Source organism: Platalea leucorodia, assembly GCF_965183815.1.
Source record: "Platalea leucorodia genome assembly, chromosome: 7".
Classification (NCBI taxonomy): Eukaryota; Metazoa; Chordata; class Aves; order Pelecaniformes; family Threskiornithidae; genus Platalea; species Platalea leucorodia.
Window position 1 is genome coordinate 45,786,291 of NC_138829.1, and position 18,681 is coordinate 45,804,971.

General features: G+C 38.7%; 1 protein-coding gene across 20 annotated transcripts in view; it reads right to left on the bottom strand.

The window, feature by feature from the left end:
* The window catches only part of CELF1 (CUGBP Elav-like family member 1), a gene marked incomplete at its 5' end in the record, with an annotated part of 71,693 nt that overhangs the window by 49,942 nt on the left and 3,070 nt on the right, over positions 1-18,681 (bottom strand). For 9 of the 20 annotated variants that reach the window (XR_014228923.1, XR_014228924.1, XR_014228925.1 and 6 more), the window contains one exon: positions 2,588-2,606. The exons of 2 other annotated variants lie outside the window; for them this stretch is intronic. Of the gene's footprint in view, positions 1-2,573; positions 2,615-7,927; positions 7,965-10,485; positions 10,505-18,681 lie in introns of those variants that run through there. 9 more of the 20 variants (XM_082318693.1, XM_082318691.1, XM_082318690.1 and 6 more) reach the window with 5 other exon arrangements.

Sequence of the window (18,681 nt, forward strand, 5' to 3'; positions counted from 1 at the left end):
AGGACTCTGATCCAGAACAGTCTCTCCAAACAAACAAATAAATCTATAACCAAACAAATTTACTTCTACTTTCCTGAACTCTAAATGGCTTTAGACATATTAAGGAAGAATTAACTTCTCTTATGGCAGAAGAGCTGAAGTTCCTTCTAAGTAGACAAATCTACAATCTTTTAATGCCCATTTTCATCTCCATGCCAAAGACTTCCATTTTGGAAGGGGCTCAGATCTGCAGAAATTTTATTTGAACACAGACATGTTTCAGGTAAAAACAGGTAAGTTGCTATTCTTCATCACACAACATGCCTACAAATCTGTCCCAATGGAGTTTTCATTAGAGCTTACCTTCAGGAAAACAACAGGATCACCCTAAGCGAGGGGCAGGGCAGGAAGAACAATATGAACACTACAGTGGTCTCTAACCACAGGGCATTTAAACAGTATAAAGGCATTTTTGTCCTCCAGTGGAATATCAGCGTGGTGAACGTGGATATGACAAGAGTCAATACAGAGATAGGAGTTCCTCGGTCTTGAAACTGCCAATGCTCACTTTTATGACAATATGATTTGACAGAAGAATAACTATTTAATCCCGTTTGGCAGAATGTGGCATATAAATTTCCGAATACAAGAAGCAATCTTGAGTGTCAGAGTAAACTCTCTATTCAAAAACTTGTCTGGTTAAAGAGAGCAGCTACTAGAAAAGTGGGGAACAAAACCAAGTGCTCTTTCAAAGGCCGATTGATTCCTTATCTCGAAGCAAAGCTGACTCCTCCTCAGTTTTATTCTCTGTACCAGACCAGAAGCGGAATACCATCAGTTTTATTTTGATACATCTCTATGGAGTTAATTTATGGAGTTAATCATCGTAAGAGGCATTTCATACTGGGATGCATACAAGCAATTTCATATACCATTGTCAGATGTTCAAGAAAAGTCTCAATTCTCTTTCATTTGGATACTTTTCTACATTCACATTAAGGCAGATGAATTCAACTTTATGTTCTTAAGATGAGAAGCTCTTCCACTAAAGGGAAGTGTTCCATTTTGTGACTCATTTTCAGCAACCATAAAGTTGGTGATAATTTCACTATTTAAATAATCTGATTATTTTGTTATTTAAGTAATCGAAATCTATTGATTCTGGACCTGCGTTCTGTAATTGGCAGAATCCCTTGAGTTTGAAAAACTAGGTCCAATCACAGATTAGTCTGTCTCAAAAGATACACACTCTTCAGACAAAAACACAAATATAATGACCAGTATTCTCTCTTTCCTCTCTTCTGTATGGTCCTAAGGGAGCAGCAAAGAAGCAGGAAGGGCAAAGTACAGAGAACCACTCGTTTAGGAAAGTTTGAGTGTTTTGCAACACCCACAGTGCCTGGAGACCAATGCCCTCAAACTGGTACTTCCAAACACAGAGGTCAACCACCAATTCTCTAAAAAATCACTTGAAAATGAAGGTGGTTCTTAATCCAACTTTAGCTCTTTCTACCCTGATGAGTAACATATGGAGAGACAGGATATCCTGAACTTTAAAAACAAATTTGATTTTCTTTCTGATATAGACATGACTAAATCCTTTCCAATGTATTTATGAAAACTGTAGCAAATGTCTGACCATAGTAAAAAACAAGTGTTTCCTCAAGACAATATCTAAACTCAATTCTCCCTGGTTGTCTACAAACTAAAGCACACCTTAAATATTTCTGCCATAGCAGAGGTGATTCATCAGAAGAGCAACAATCACCAGGCTTTGAGCGTGATAGTGTTACTTAACACAACAGTTACAGGTCATCTGTCCTCAGAAGTCAACTGAAACTCTTAAGGTGCACAGTTACAGTCTGATCTATTCTTTTGGTACTCCTCTGACCACACAGTAAATTATGCCAACTTGCTAAACCAGAGAAATAACAACTTGATCACAAAAGAGCTTTTTTTTGGGTTGTCAAGCTGACTTTGTCTACCATGGAGTCAAACTATCACAAGAAACAAGCATAACCAAAGGACACACGACTACTCAGTAGGAAACTGAATAGGAGAGGAAGGGGGAATTGTCTCAGCTGTCTTATGAAACTACACCCTTACTGGACTTCAGGCATTAAGAAAATTGCACCAGAAGATTGCATTTGGCTCCAAGCGTTTTCACGCTAGACTGTATTCCCATTCTGCTGCACATAATCAAATTTGTCTCAGCCCATAGGGAGTTGTTCCACTAATACTCACCTTTAGGGTTTCATGTACTACAGAGAATACTTGAGATTTGTTCTGGTCAAGAAATTACTATGAAGATATGCATTTCTACTTTGTAGTTAGTTCTGTTTCTAAAATTACTAAATTACAGATGGAGCTAAAGAAGCCTATTGACTTGGTACTTGCAGTCCTAAGTTGCTAACACTCCCAACCCCCTTTAGCAGTACAAAGGCAGGAAACTGCAGAGAGGTTCAGGGAACACTGCTCACTGCAGTGGAAAATGACCACCTTCATAATTGAAAATAAAAACAACTTCTCTCTAAACCATTGAAAGGAAGCTCCAATATGCAACTGAGGGAATACAAACTGTAGTTTGTTCATACCTGCAGCTACGCACCTCCTTCTAGCCGTTCCAGTCTTCACTCTAAAAGATATGGAAAAAACAGACATTGAGTACTCCAGAGTTAAAATCAGATAATAACAATCGTTACATGAACTCCATCCTGTAAAACACTGAGGACTGTGAAAGTAAAGCATATTTCTAATAATGGAAGTCATCACGAGGTGGTAACAACCCTCATTAGACTCGAAGTTGCACATTTCAAAAATACAGAGAATAAATGAAAGGGTGCAAAAGAAAGAACTGCAAACACAACATGGCTGAAAACAGAAGTCTTGTAACTTCCTAATAACCTCCAGTGGACTTATCCTACCTGTTTGGCTTTTCAGCTCTCGTGACAGAAGCAGAGTTACCAACAGTAGTACCCACAATCCCAAACTCCTATATTACATTATTTTGACAGCAGCAGCACTAACAGATGACAATGATCCTGCAGACGGGAACTCTAATATAAGATAGCATAGATGGAAATGTATGAAAAAGCCCTGAATTAGGGAACACACAGAACTAACAACACAAGGAAAAAATGTTATTTCTACATATTAAGCAAATCATCAACCAGGAACCATGCAGACTTTCTGTACTAGCACCTCATAAGTAGGGGACGCTACTCTCTGATTTAGGACTCTCCTTTTGCAGCTTCAGTAATTGACCCACAACACATGCTAGCATATATTTAAATACAAACTTTGGATATTTTTTTTTTTGGGGGGGGGGGGGGTGGGGTGGGTGGGTGGGTGTGGGGGTTTTTTAAAAGAATTTCTTCTCTACTTCCTCCTAGGAAGTTATTTTAAATGTTATTTTGCAGTGCGACACTCATGGTTGCCTAGCAGTATTCTACAGAAAATCCAAATCCATTTATTTATCTATAGGTACCAAACCAAAACCTGCATCCATCTGCAAGGAGAAGAGTGATACAAGGCTATTTGAGTTCCCACATTTTCACTGCTTTGCAGGCCTCTTCATGACCTTTGTTCTATATTCTTTGAGAAGTGTGGATAAGCGATCCATATCCTCTTCTAACTTGTCTTGTAATATACTTGCGTATTTATCACATGTACTCATGCCCTCTTTTCCAGAGGGAGATCTCTTGAGAATTTTTTATCCTTATTTTATTGTAATTTTCAATTGTTCTAATTTCTTCCTAATTTGTTCAATTGATTTAATAAAGTATTATACCCTAGAATCATAGAATCATAGGATCGTTAAGGTTGGAAAAGACCCTTAAGATCATCGAGTCCAACTGTTAACCTAGCACTGCCAAGTCCACCACTAAACCATGTCCTTGAGCACCACGTCTACCCGTCTTTTAAATACCTCCAGGGATGGGCACTCAACCACTTCCCTGGGCAGCCTGTTCCAATGCTTGACCACCCTCTCGGTGAAGAAGTTTTTTCTAATATCCAACCTAAACTTCCCCTGGCGCAGCCTGAGGCCGTTTCCTCTCGTCCTATTGCTTGTTACTAGGGAGAAGAGACCGACCCTCTAAAGGAATACAGAATCCCAAACACAACAACAAAAATAATTTTCTTACAATACTAGTTAAGAACAGTAAAAATCAATCCATGAATCCTGAGAAACATAGCTCAGTTATCTGAAATGTATATTTTCAAAATTATGAATTTATCTTTTTTAGAATATTACTGAAAACTGACTATTGGTCAGGGAACACTTTACATACTGCTTTTTGTTCTGTTTCACAATAACATTCCGGATTATGAAGCTCCTACTAGAGATTCAGGCAAATATATTACCTGAGGGCACCTCCTTCCACCTCACCCACATTCCTTTGCTTTTTTTGACATTTAATTAAAGAATATTTGCTTATGGCCAAAAAATGGTCTCAGATTCCTGCTAACAGACCTGGCTTCAAAACATCATGTAACACAGAATTTTTGTTTTCTTCATCTTAAACCCAATCTTTGCCAGATACTTAAGCCCTATGGAAGTTGTCATAAATGCTGTTATATTTCTGTGATAATCAGCTTTCAGAAAAAAACCTGAAATACACAGCTCATTGATCTTGTACATGCTTAAGAATACGCTGGTAAACAACTTTTTAATGTTAAAAAGAAAATCTTCCCTTCGCACATGTAACACACTAGAGAATTAATTTAAAAACTTCAAAGGAATCAAAAGTACAGCTAAGATAGCCAGAGGAACCCATAACTCTTGGATACCTTTAGGAAAAAATATACACCTCACTGAATCAAAGGCAAAATCCAAGACAATAAAAACTTTAAAAAGCAAGCAGTTAATCTGACAACCACCTGTAGAAAGCCTGGGAGAATGCTCTTAAATCATAAACGTTCTTTAAAACAAAATTGTTTTAGTATGGTTCATTTAAATGTGTGCAGAACATAAATACACTGAATACATTATCCAAGTTTATACATCAGACAGACTTAGCCCAAAGGCCAAAGAATCTGACAACTCTATTTCTTCTTTGAAGAAATCAGGACTTGGATACCTCAGACCAAGGTATATACCGCTGGCATGCTGCTAGCAATGTGTGTAGCATAGCAATTTCTGTACTTAACTGACATGGCAGTAAGCTCTTGTGCAAACTGCAGATTCACCCCAGCCCAGCGTTAGACGCTGACAGTGAACTGTTTTCATAGTTGCATGAGTGGAGGTTCTTAGTGGGGACAGCAAAACAATTAACAGGTGTAAATTGGCACATCTCATCACAGCTTTTGCAAGGAACATTTTTGCTGAAGTTGCCCCCCCCCGACTGAAGTGCTGCATACAAGTATAGATGTCACTTCCACCTTCTTCTGTACAAAGCTGGGAGGAACTACGACACCACCTGACAATTCCATGTAAAAAACTGAAGGTTTAACACTTAGATTTAACACTTAGCCCTACCAGATCCAAGAGTGACAAAATACACCCTTGCTGATGAGCAAACAGTTGTAACTTCTGGCATGCAATGTAATATAAATAGAACTGCAGCTGGTAATGAAAACAAGCGGCTCTAGCCACTAAGTACTAGACAATGGATACGAGCCCAATAAATCTAGTGATACTGCTTTGATACTTAGTGGCAAAATTTCAGTCTCACCAGCACCCAGGACCATCCGCAAAAGAATACCAGATCGTTTAATGGATTCTGATCAATGAAATTACTGTCACAGTCAGCACTTATCTAGACCAGTTAGTTCTGATTTCTCATTACACTTTCCAGGAATTAACGTTTGTGGGATGTCAGGATTACCATTGACAATTAGAGAGGCTAACAGATAAAACAGACCAAATAGCTCAACCTCAGATATATTCTGGTGTCAACAGTCTCTCACATAAATCAACATTCAGTTTGGACTCACTGAAGATTTACATACTTTTAAGTATGGTCAATATAAAAACTTGGCAATATAAAAATAACTATTTCTCTGGAGGAAGTGCAGGAGGGAGATGATGATGCATCACAGACTGAAAGAGCAAGTGCACTAGATAAGTCAGATTACACATAGAGAGGCCTATACAAATCAGATGAAGTTTCAATTACTGTACAGCTTAGGCCACAACCCACAGAAAGCATGTAACTTTCTAGTAAACATTACTTATGAGACAGCAAGACAACAGAGGTAGCGACAAGAAACTCCTTAGTGCCAAAGCCTTACCAAGGAAGCAGACATACTTTCTTATGTGAGAAATGCCCATCTTCTACTGCAATCTTTACACCACCCAAACGCCTCAGCACCAGAAGCTACTTGCTCAATGCAAAGCAACAGCTCCTAGTCACTGCGCCTGCTCATTTACTTTTCCAGACAGAGCTGTCAAATACTGTTCTCCTCAGTGTTGCCAGCCCAAGTACTAATGTGCACACAGGTTAGCAGACAATCTGTACAGTTAGTAAGCAGACCAGTTGAATTACTCATGACAGTACGTTCAACTATGAGAATGTAAGTTTGTTCAACTTAAGATAGAATAGGAAGAACAGAATGAAGAATAGAAGAGGTGCACATTTTGGGACCACGGCAGATTAAGACAAAAAAAGAGAGGAAAACATTTTAAATGCCACGCTTCAAGTTACTGTAACCAGAACATCATCAGATACTTAAGATTTGGGATGCAGACCATATCTGCAATATCTATTCCATGCCCAGTCAGCAATTACAGCTTAAACATTCCCAAGATTGATCACTAGTCCTACAACCCATAATGAAAGCATCAAGAGACACGCTTTGAGAATGCAAAACAATCCTGTGGTCTGCTGTTGAAAACATGAGACTGGGGCTTAGAAGCCATGAGTTCTATTGCTATGAGACTGAATAGCATTGCACAAGTCACTTTATGGTCCTAAGAGTTTCCATTTGTACAGTATTATCATCTTATTTGTCTACTTTGTGAAAAGGTATTTTGAGAACTAATGACAATGTATTCAATAGGAGTCAGAGAGTATCATGACATTGTTACAGCTGCATCTCAGCTGAAAACCTAGGGAACAACTTAATAAAAAAAAAGTTTCCACAAAACATTTGTCTTAATAAAACCCAAGAATCTTACCAACAAAAGATTTAAGCTTGCTATATCCTTCCAGATTATGGCATTAAGGGACTCTCAAAATGTCTCAAGAGTTGCAGATACCAAAAGGTACACACCAACACATTTTATTTACTTTTTGAATGAGGATCCAAAATATTCAGAAAACACACATTCATGTTTTGCTTTACAGATACTGTACACGCCACAGGAAGACCTATCAATTGTAACCAGAGTTTTATGTCTTCTTTTGGGTAAAAGATTGAGGTGTAGCGAACAAAAACAGTATTGTCAGTTTAACCACTAAGCCTACTTCCAGAAGCAACACCAGCTGAACTTTAACAACCTCATCTGTCTCAGCCACAGGATTCAAATACTAACACTTTCACTTACCTACCACTAAAGGCAAGATTAAAAAAAATCTCAATGGGAAAATCATCCCTGGCAGTGTTTAGACAGACACAGTTTGCATAGCTCTGTGTTAAAATAAGTCTTTTATAATGGTACCAAGGTACTTACACACTTCTTTCTTTTGATTGCACAAAAGAGAACAGATTCAAACCCAAACAGAGAAGATGTATTGCAGGTGTCCCCACATAGATCCTCAAATGCAATTGCTATTCTGTACTATTACACCTAAAATACTAAAAGAGGACACTACCTACGACCATTTTCAGCATCTACTGCCAGCTTCAGAGGGAAAATAATTTTGAGGCGTCCCAAGTTTGAAAGATCAGAATCAAACTGGATACAAAATTCTGAGTAGACCTGAAATTCTGCATTTGCAAAATGTTTAAGTATAAACATTTATATTTTATTTCAAAGAAGCACAACCAAGAAAGACTGATTTACCTTAAGCTTGTATGTGTCTCCTGCTTGGCCTATATTAGACAAATACTTGCCATGAACTCTACCATGCAGAATCTGCCATTGCCACGCCTACAAACCAAAGAGTAAAAATATGTGTCACTTTATTTTTTTTGTAATAGGCACACGGTCGAATCCTTTGCAGAAGTAAATGCATACAAGTCTCAAATTACACTCATTTACATCTGCAAAGAACTGGAGTCAATGCTCTATTTTCAGGAAAGAATATTGATTCCAATCACTTTCAACTGCAAATAATTTTCATTAACACTTCACTGGATTTAATACTGGGTGTGCAGAGCTGAAGCTTTAAAAAATATTTCGTACTATTTCTTTTTCTTCATCAGAGGCAAACACTGGTGTTGCTGTGGGAACATTAACTTAGGAATGTCCTGACTTTTGTTCAAAAACCCAAATGAAATAAAATCTAACCATTTCACTGCAAAGCAGTTCTTCCTAAGCTTCTACTCAAGCTCTCCGAAGGTTTCTCATTTGTCACAATTTGCAGCATCATTATACATAGTTTGGTCTCTTTTTTGCAATATTTACCCCCTCTTCAATATCTTTATATAGTATCTGAAGCATACAAACCACTGTAAATAATACAGAAAAAATTTCTGCATTAACTTACAACCTAATACCTACTGAAAACACATCAATGCATAAACACATGCAGCACCCTGAAGCATTATTTTTGTCTGACTACCATTCACAAATGAAATGTCACACTGAAGATCAACTTTTCTCTGTCTGAAGAAGCCTAACTTTCATTCTTAGTTACAAACATCTAAAGACGACTAATAGAATGTCTTTCCTACTGATATCAGCAGCCTTTTACTCCACAAACTACCCTCGTGGCCCATTTTGTGACCCTGAAACACCCCCTCCGGGCTGCTCGCCTGTGGTGATTAATGCTCGCTGACTCATGTGCCAGGGCAGCTTCGTTTGCTCCTCTCTCTTCCCAAGGCCCCAGAAACCCTCCCTGCTGTACAAGGCTGGATCCGTCACCCGATCTTAGACTTTAGCTGAGTGGGGGGAGGAAGGCGTGGGAAGGATCAAGAGTGTCAACGCACTTTGCCAAGAACTAGAGAGACACAGCACTTGCTTGTAGTTTTATGCAGGTATTTTCAGACATTCTTCACTTACACACTTTTCCATCAATTCTTTCCATTCACTTTTCCTGGAAGGCACAGTATGACATCAGCTGGTTTCCACTGCTAGCAGGAGGAGACTCCAGAAACTTTATGACAAAAACAAGTGCTATAAATACAGTTTTGGCTGCATGAGGACTCAAAATAGACATAAAACCCTCTTACATATCTTGCTGGATTCTCAGGGTTTCTATACCTCCTACCTAGATTCTGGAGGTACCTTATACTTCTTGAATCAAAACCTCACATGTAACAGTCTACGTGGCACATTATCTTCTCTGTGTCCTCACATCAGGAAAGTTCATCAATTTCTTCCCAAACGAACAGCAGACTTCTCTGTACAGCAGCATCAAACACAGCAAGTATCACATACTGCATTCATAAAGAAATACGTTATGACAACATTTAGTACCTCCCTGTCTAGAACCAAATGAAATGTGCCACAGCAGGTAACATATGCAAACAATTCTTACTTCATTTTTTGGGGGTTATATTACCAGGTAAGATCGGATACAAGCTCTCCATAAGGATTAGATAGAAATGGGGCAAAAATACAAAGGAATAGATCAAGATATTCCTGCTGTAGATCCAGTTCAAGCCAATGGTCTTGCCAAAAGAATAGAGCACAACTCTCTCCTCACTAGCTATCCACCCCCACCTCTGTATAACAAGCTTGAGAAAGGAAATGATCCAGGTGTGATCTAGCCTAACAACAACAACAGGAAAATAATAGTTTTAACCCAGACGTGTCCCCTGATTCAATTCACTACACAACCACACAAATGCTCTTGGCAGCACAAAGGAAAAGGGAAACGCGTGAAAAATTGAAAAAGCCTCTTTCAGAGAAATACTGGCATATGCTCATTCCAATTACTCATGGAACCACATCATCAGATTTAGGAGCCGAATTTCACATAATTAATTCTCTACTGATTAATCCTTTTTAAAGGCCCCAAGTGATAAATAAGGCTTCCACTACTTCTGTTAAGAAAACATTATACTTGTAAGCAGCGTGTGCATGTTCTTCCATATAATCACCTTTATGTCCCAATTCTTTGTCAGTGGACTGCCTCCAACATTTAAAGACATGTCACTCCCTATCCTTGATTAAACTATATGATTCAGCTTTTTAAAATCACAAGTAAATCCTTTTCAACTTTCACTTTTCACTTATTCTTCCTGGAGTTTAATACCTGTAATTGCTTTTCAACACCAGTTATAAATTCAACTAACTTCAAGTGAACACTGGATTTGATTCCAAATTTCCATAATCTTCCCACATGTCCACCCTTAACGTAACTTTATTATTCAAGTGCACAATTATGACATTAAAAAAAAAATTCTTTTCGTAAAGAATAGAAGCAATAAGATAAGAAGAAAATTAAAAATTACCCCTTCCTGTGGAATTTCAGGACCTTCAAAGGATGTCAGACAGAAGTTAATTTCTGACTTGTCTCCAACCTTGACGAAACCTTTTCTGCAAACAGGATAATAATGCAGTCAATCCAGAATGGATTGCTGGGTATTCTCCCTTAAACTCAAAGTATATATGGCAAACATGATTTCCTGACCTTATACATCTAAAGCATTATATGTTGCTACATGAATCACTTGAACTCCTGGAAATAGGCAGAGCACTAAGTCACCCTTTTTGCACTAGCGGGGAAATAGGTGCAAGACAAATTTACTGCATATGTAGCTCAAAGCATCTGCCTTCCAAAAAACACAACCGACAGCTTAGCTTAGCTCTGAACAAAGCCACTTTCTTACACATTTCCTTTAAGAAGTTTCTTAAAAAATGGAAGATTTAAATCCCCTAATGACATTCTACAGCCTGGCTTTATCTTTCATCTACTCGATGCACTTGGTGAACATACATTTCTTCAGTGCTCTACTCATTTATCATGACATCTTTCACAGAACGGACAAGCAATATTTTTTAAATATGCAACAGCGTACTTCCAAGAGGCCTTTGAAACTGCTAATCACATTCCTGCTACAAGACTACAAGTAAAAATTAAGTATGCTACCAGAAAACACTTTAAAGTAGAGGAATTGTACAACCCCAATCACTGGCATCAAACAGTACCAAGATTTGCTTTTAATTGGTATTGTAAACTCAGAAACAGTTCAGATTATGTTTTTGCCACTTTGCTCTAGCAATGAAATAAAAGGATGTCAACTGAGGAGTCAGGAAGTGGAAAAGCGGGAAGAAAGAAAGGCAGAGGGCTTTAGGAGGATGTGAGAATTGGGAAACATCAGAGCACTTGAGACAACAAGCTTAACGTCCCAGAAGCTGCATAGTCACAATGAATTCCACAGGTTTTCCAGATGAAGATGGAACAACTACCACAGCGTGGCCCCGTTACACAAAGAATGATCAGAAAACAGCCACACAACAAAGTTGCTTGAGTTCAAACAGTTCAAGAATGAGATGACCCTCTGTCACACATCAATCACAGTTCCCTGCCTGCAGACACAGTGCGCTTCAGACATTGCTGGGCAGCTGAGATCCCCCAGTTTGCCTCCAAAATTTGCTTCTTCCAAATGCGAGATACACATACCTTTCTCAAGAGGAAATACACTGAAGACACTGCAGTGGTAGGAAAGAAAAATAATTCAGACTGAGTTTATGGAACATGATCCTCAAGACTTATTTTAGCAAGATACTGCCTTCTGCTTCACAAGTGAAACAATGTTTTCCTCGCTCAAATTCCAGAAACAAAAGGCCTGATGCCTATTTGCATAGATACTCAAAAGGCAGCAGAATTTCTAAGTGGACAGCATCCCCTAGAAGACAGAAAAAGTACCCTATAACCTATTTCCCTCTTTCTCCCTCTCAAAAAATTTACTGCAAATGTTAAAGGTGGATCCAGTTGCTGCCACTACTTTGAGCACCTTTCTGCTACTCAAAGTATCAACAGTTTACTATGGCGTCAGCAGCTAAGAGACTTCCTGCGCTATTTGTTCACCTGACATACTACCTAAGCAACTGTGAATAGTCATCACAGCGTGTGCAGGGCTTTAATACAAAGTTTACACAAATGCACAGCCTTATGCAAATGCAGAGCCAGGGAAATCCTAGTTACAAGTTTCCAGCTCTTCCTAACAAGGTATTTCCTACAGCCCCATCCCTCAGCACCAACTCCTTATTCCCAACTAGGCTGGCCCAGGGTCTAGCTCCTCATTAATCCCCCTTGCCCATAACAAGCAAAGACAGCACTAGGTTCTTCCAGGACAGGATCTAGTTTTCATTAACCTTCGTGGCAGACAGTGACAACAGACCTTTTATAGCAAGATAAAGGCTGGCTAATCACTCCCCAAAGCAGGCAGGGACATTAAAACCCTCATCCCAGAAGACAGCAGCTTTTTGGAGGTTAAAGCTGTATTTTTCTGATGCCACTGCCACCCACTGCATACTCTCCCTGCGAGACAACTGTCTTCCCTCCTCCACTCCCAGTCCCTACACTCCCAACTTGGATGAACTGCATTTTACAAAAAAAGAAAACATCCACAAACAGATCACCTTTCACTTGGAACGTCAGTCCTCCCCAGAGACAGACAGACAGACGGACGTAACGACAGAGACTGTAAGCCCTGGCTCTCAATTCTGTTCAGCAAATGCCGAATGCACACAAGGCCGGCCACACCGCCTAGTTAGCTAGCGTGCTGCTGCTGTACAAATATAGCAAGCAGAAAGTGGAACAACCGTTTCAGCAGAAGAGGTTCTGCTCAGCTCTCCGAGAGGGAGGAGCAGGGAGCTGAACCAGCCGAACTGCTTTACCCATACATGGTCTCTGAAAGAGACCATTGCTAAGACAAGTTCCTTTACACACACGCACCCCCCCCCATTCACCGTCACACTAGGCAGGGGAAGAAAAAAAATTGAAGTGTACAGACTTAAAGGAGGAGTTACTGTTTTGAAATGAGTTCCAAGTCCATTTTACTTGAGCCCACCTTAATAATGCAGAAATGTCCAGCACTCTTCATCCAACAGAATCTGGGCAGCAACTCAGACATGAGAATCTCCCTTCCAGGGAATCCCCACATCCACCAGCATTTCAAGAACTACTGAACTGGCCAGGTCTTCCTTGTTGCTTTTGGATGCACACATCCACACACTAAGCTCTTGGTTTGACCTTCCCCTCTCCCCAAATTTAATTATAGCAATCTGTTTAAACCCTTCTCCCTTTTTAAGTATTTCCCTAAACCAGTAAGCATGACCTTTCCCATTGGTTGACACAAACTACTATGGTGACCTGCCATATCACATCTGCTTTCCCAGCAGTCCTTTAATGCCAGCGTTTAAACACAAACTGAACTTTTTTCTATGCATTCTTCTTAAACACAGAAGAAATTCACCCCTACGCAGCATCCCCTCCTCCCCCTCGCCCCCCCTTTTCATGTTCTTTAACAGAAAGAGAGTAAAATTAGTGTAACTGAAAACCCAAATCCCTAGGTATTAGAAGAAAAAAGTGGCATAGTCCCCGAATTTTTTAGTACACATGTATGACAGTCTGCAAACTCGAAACCAGTTTCTTTTATACACAAAAGCATAATTTTTCATAAGATAGATTTATTATCCTACGCTGCTGCCTGTTTCTTATACTTAGTATATCCCACATTTATGTGGCGATACGTTAACTACCTTACAGAAGTTACCAGAAAAGTTCTCTCACACAAGTAAGTGCAAGTTGCAACTTTCAGCTGTACCAGGAATGTAGTAACCAATTCAGAACTAGAAGTACACTAGTCAGGTGGTTCTGTTAATGTGACTTGCAAGTAGATATAAAAGTGCTACTATTTAAACCAACGTTCTCAATAGTTTTCAAATTTCTCATGACTGAGATAATGGTTTAGGCTCCTGCAAATTCAGGAAGACACTGGCTTACTCAGAAATTAGCTGTATGCCTAAGCATACCCTGAATTATCTTCTTCACAAAAAGGATCAAGAATGTGTGTCCTAGTCCTGCTCCCCTGAAAGCAGTCATGAAATGCCTCTTAAAGTATTTCTCACTTAATTCAAGACTAAGTTTAAAACCCAAAGAAATTCTAAAGCAAATTCTGCAGCAGAGAATCAGTGTCATAGCAGCTTCCACACTGTGAAATATAGACAGTACCACCTACAGCCAGTCCTTGATAGTGATCAAATTCTGGCACTGAATGTACAATCCAAAATGTAATATGGGTGGCTTTACTCCATAAATATCAGAATATTCTCACTTATCTTTGCCTAAGTCACCAAGCATATGACCACAGATTTCTTAGCAGTCAAAACTGTGCTTTAGAGAAGTAAATATATAACCCTTCCCCCCCCCAAAGATTTTGCATATTGATAATTTTCAACAGTAAATTCTAATATCACTTACAACTGTGCAAGGAATCTTTACTGTTTCGCTCATAAATTCTGCTAGACACTGTACATTCATAACACAATGACAGGCAAGACAAAAAACCCAGAAGAAATACAATTCTTTGCTAAGTTGACCTGTCATCAAGATGTATGGTTTTTAATTTAGAAGTTTAAATGGAAAACAGGAATTTTTGGAAGTGAAATAACAAGGAGGCACAGGTGAGTTGGCAAAAAGATTTTGAGATGGTGCTCTGCTTAGGAATGTAAGACTATAAATGAGAGAAGAATTACTTTTACACTGTGTTATGCCTACAGGAAATGCAATAGTGAGACATGACATTCAAAATATATTCTCTCTTCCTGGAAGACCAATATTTCACTGCCTTCTGAAGAATCATTTATCAAAGCTCTATTTTGTAAAATTTTGCAGAGATATTAAGATGCCTGGTGTCCATCTTGCATATCTCCACACAGAGCAAATTAAAGAAAATGGTATCATTTTTGTATGTGGACTTGGACATTGTCTGCTAAATACTTCCTTTGAGTTACAGACTTCATAAATAACCACCTCCTCTGCTTTGAAAAAAAACAGACATGAATGTTCCCTTTCCAACAGATTCTGAAGTATTTGTGGATAGGATGCATATGTTGGAATATCTTTTGAACTGCACGGTTTGAGGCAAAAATAGCACAGAATATTCATGGATTCAGTGAAAACCTGAATTTTAAATGATAAGATGTCTGAAGAACAATAATTTTACTTTGATGTGTAAAAAACTGAAATCTAGTGGATAAGAACTACGTTATTTTTGTGAAAGGTGCAGTATGAAACAGTCTGCAGACAGAAGTGAAAGCTACCAGAAAGAACAATTTTGATGGAGGTGAAAAAAAAGCCAAGGACCTGAAAAACTCTAATTTCAAGTAAAAACAATGTAAGACATCACAGAACTTCACCTGAGTTCTTATCAGAACTGGGAGAGAATTCAGTTCTGAGAGAACACAAATATGCAACCATAAAAAATCCAAAAAATTGTCTGCAAAGGAAAACCCACCAGATATCATATCAGTATGACACTGGATATTCAACAAACACTCATCCTCTTATCCACGTGCTCATTCAAGATCTTCCTGAGGTGTGCTGCTGAAAAGGACAAAGAACCCAAAGTGCCTGCTCACTTGCATGAATTTCAGCAATATCTTAGCCAGTTATTCCACGTTCAATGTGAAAATCCCAGAGCGATATGATTTTAAGCACAGTTTGTATAATCTTAGTCTACCTGGAACTTGACCACTGCAAGCCAAGCCATTAAATCAGTTTTAAATCTACTCCAAATCAGTACAGAGTCATTACCAAAACTTGCAGTTTGTCAGTTTGCCACTAGTACTCTGCCTCTAACAGAGCAGCCAGTAAAACAGCATATCTTTTCTAAAAACAAAACAAAAAAACCAGATCATGCTATACTGAGGATACTGAAGACAGAAGGGCAATATGTGTATATGGGACAGAGAAGACAGCTTATGGATGATGATTCCGCTTCTGGCATAAAGCTTTCACACAGATACACCTGTGCCACAAACTGTATCACCTAAACTGAAATTCTTCGCTAAGAGTTGAAAACTACTGAAGATCTCTGTTCAGCTATCTCGTTGCTCACTGTTCATCCTGACTTCAGTTAGCAACAATGCCTTTTCTTTTCAAATGCACAGGGCTAAGATGGCTGGAAGTTTTATGCTACTCAAGAGGTCAGAAAGAAGACTTCCTTTACCTGGGATGATGACTGTGCCCTACTATATTCCTGTCAAACAAATAAGCCTGCTCCGTCTATCACAGTTCAGACTTGTGAGCTATTCATCCCTACAGCAAAGTGTCTGCAGACTAATTTGCACAGGAGCTTTAAAGCGGTTTATGTTTTCTCCCTATCTCTATCCAAATTTCCTGCTTTGACCTGACGTATATTTTAGCTTTACGTGCTTGAATCTCATATCAGGTGCAAACAAGATGATGTTCAGTTGACGTCTGGGAAATCTCCTCTTGAAAATGTGAATGCTAAAGCTCTCTCTTTTCACTGTTACGTCCCCAACACAAAGTGTCTTGGCAGGACAATCTAAAATAGGTGTAGACAGCAACAGCAGGAAAGGTGGTATCTTGCATTTTTTCATATAACACAAGCATCTCTACTGACAGGAGGAAGGGCAATAAAACTACTGGTTACTTTTTTTCCAATGAAGTTAATCTTTCTTGCCTCAAGAAATCTTGTAACAGGATCACAACTCAAGATACTGTGTTGTGATACTTCAAGAGAAATACCCATTAGAGGGCCTAGATAACTTTTCTCAATTTACAACTCTCATTCTAATAAACCCTGAAGTATTTTATTCTGCTTTGATTTATACTGTTTTTTCCCCTGCCAAATAACTGATCGATGGATAAAAATAATACCTTCTTGCCTGAAGGCAGTTACCAAGGCAGTGAATAACTCTGCACATAGTCTTGGGGAATGGTAAAGTAAAGGACAAAAATCAATACTGAACATGCCTAGATTGAAATAAAACATTTAAGACATTCATGGCAAGACTGATAAATAAGAAAGCAGAAATATAAATCTGAGTGCGTTGGACTATTGCTGCTGTTTCAGTAGCAAAACTCACATTATGACTTGGAAAACTGGACTTCCTTATGGACATATTGCTGAACAACAGTCTGTATTTCAATAGCCAGAACAGTGGGTTCTTCTTAGATACCAGAGTGAGATATTAATAACCAGGAAATCTCAAAAACAAGGAGAATTTGTATCACCTCCCTCCTAGCCTAAAAAAAAGCACTAAAGGAAAAATTAGAGCAGGCTCTCTGAAGAGATTTGTAGCAGAAGACCCAGAAGGCAAACAACCTGCTCATAACAAAATTTCTTAGGAAGTTCAGTTAAGAGACTGCATTATAGGTAGTATTTTACTTAACTCAATGAGAGTCTAAATATTTAAAGAACCACATAAACATGTATGAAATTCAACTAGTTCAGCATAATATTGTTTGCAGTAATCTCAAAAGAAAAGTGACACAACATTATAAATACATGTTTTATGTCAGGTGCCATAATTTGTGTTTCATCTGATGATTCTTCAATTGATGTAAAGGTTACCTGCAAGGGACCTTACAAATTATGGATTTATTATTGATGAGATATACAGTTATTGCATATCTATGATATAGTCACCTTCCCTGCTTTTCCCTTTAGAGGAGTAGTGCCAGGCAGTGTGTCTTCAGAATCCTTACTCGTAGCAGAAGAAATAAAACTTAAAGACACCTTCCCCCTGCCATGTAATGATAATCTTACAAGTGCATCTAGTTTTGAAGGACTAGCAAAAAGGTGGATACAGTAGTAAGCACACAGTACTACTGTGGAGTTCTTCACCATATCTCCCATTGTGAAAGTTGGGTAAGTTCTTCTCATTATTGTAAGCCACATACTTTCAAAACAAAACTACTTAACACATAAATTTTCATGTTTTAGTGTTCATGACTTTATAACAGTCACTTTTCAATCATCTGCTTTTCTACAGATGCTGTGCTCCTGCTTTCTTTCGCGTGTTAACACAATAATAGATGTAGGCTTAGGAAATTGTGTTTCATATACAAAAAAGAAGCAGATACATAAGGCCAAGCACATAACTAAGGAGGCAGTATCTGGGACTGATTTTTCTCTAATGTAACATCAAACTTTGACGGGAAAGGAAAAACACAGCCATCCAAGAGTGATCATTGAGAAAGGGTGAGCCCACCCCATAAAACAGCATATACCTTCCCAGAATAAATTTTAGCAATAATTTTGAAAGTGAGCACAGGCTGGAGGAGGACAGTAAGCATCTTTTAAAAAAATAATCCTTTACATCATTGTATTTTAAAATCCCTGTGTAGGGATTTTACTGGTATATACATCTGCACCCATGTCCCTGATCAGATATAAGAATTGTGTTACTGCCAAGGGAACTCTTCATCAGCAGGAATGCTGATGAACATATTAAGTTGCAGGATGCAAGCTACACCCACCTTAATATTTCCTATCACAGCATAAAGACGTAAGTAGTATTTTTAAACATCTACCACAGCAGTAGTACTTCCAACAAAGCTGCCTCTTAAAGACTTGGGTCAATACACAACTCTAGGAAGTACAGTATCTCACATTATGCAGAGCTCCGAACAACATAGCTGAGGGGAAGAAAAAAAATGTGATGGGTCT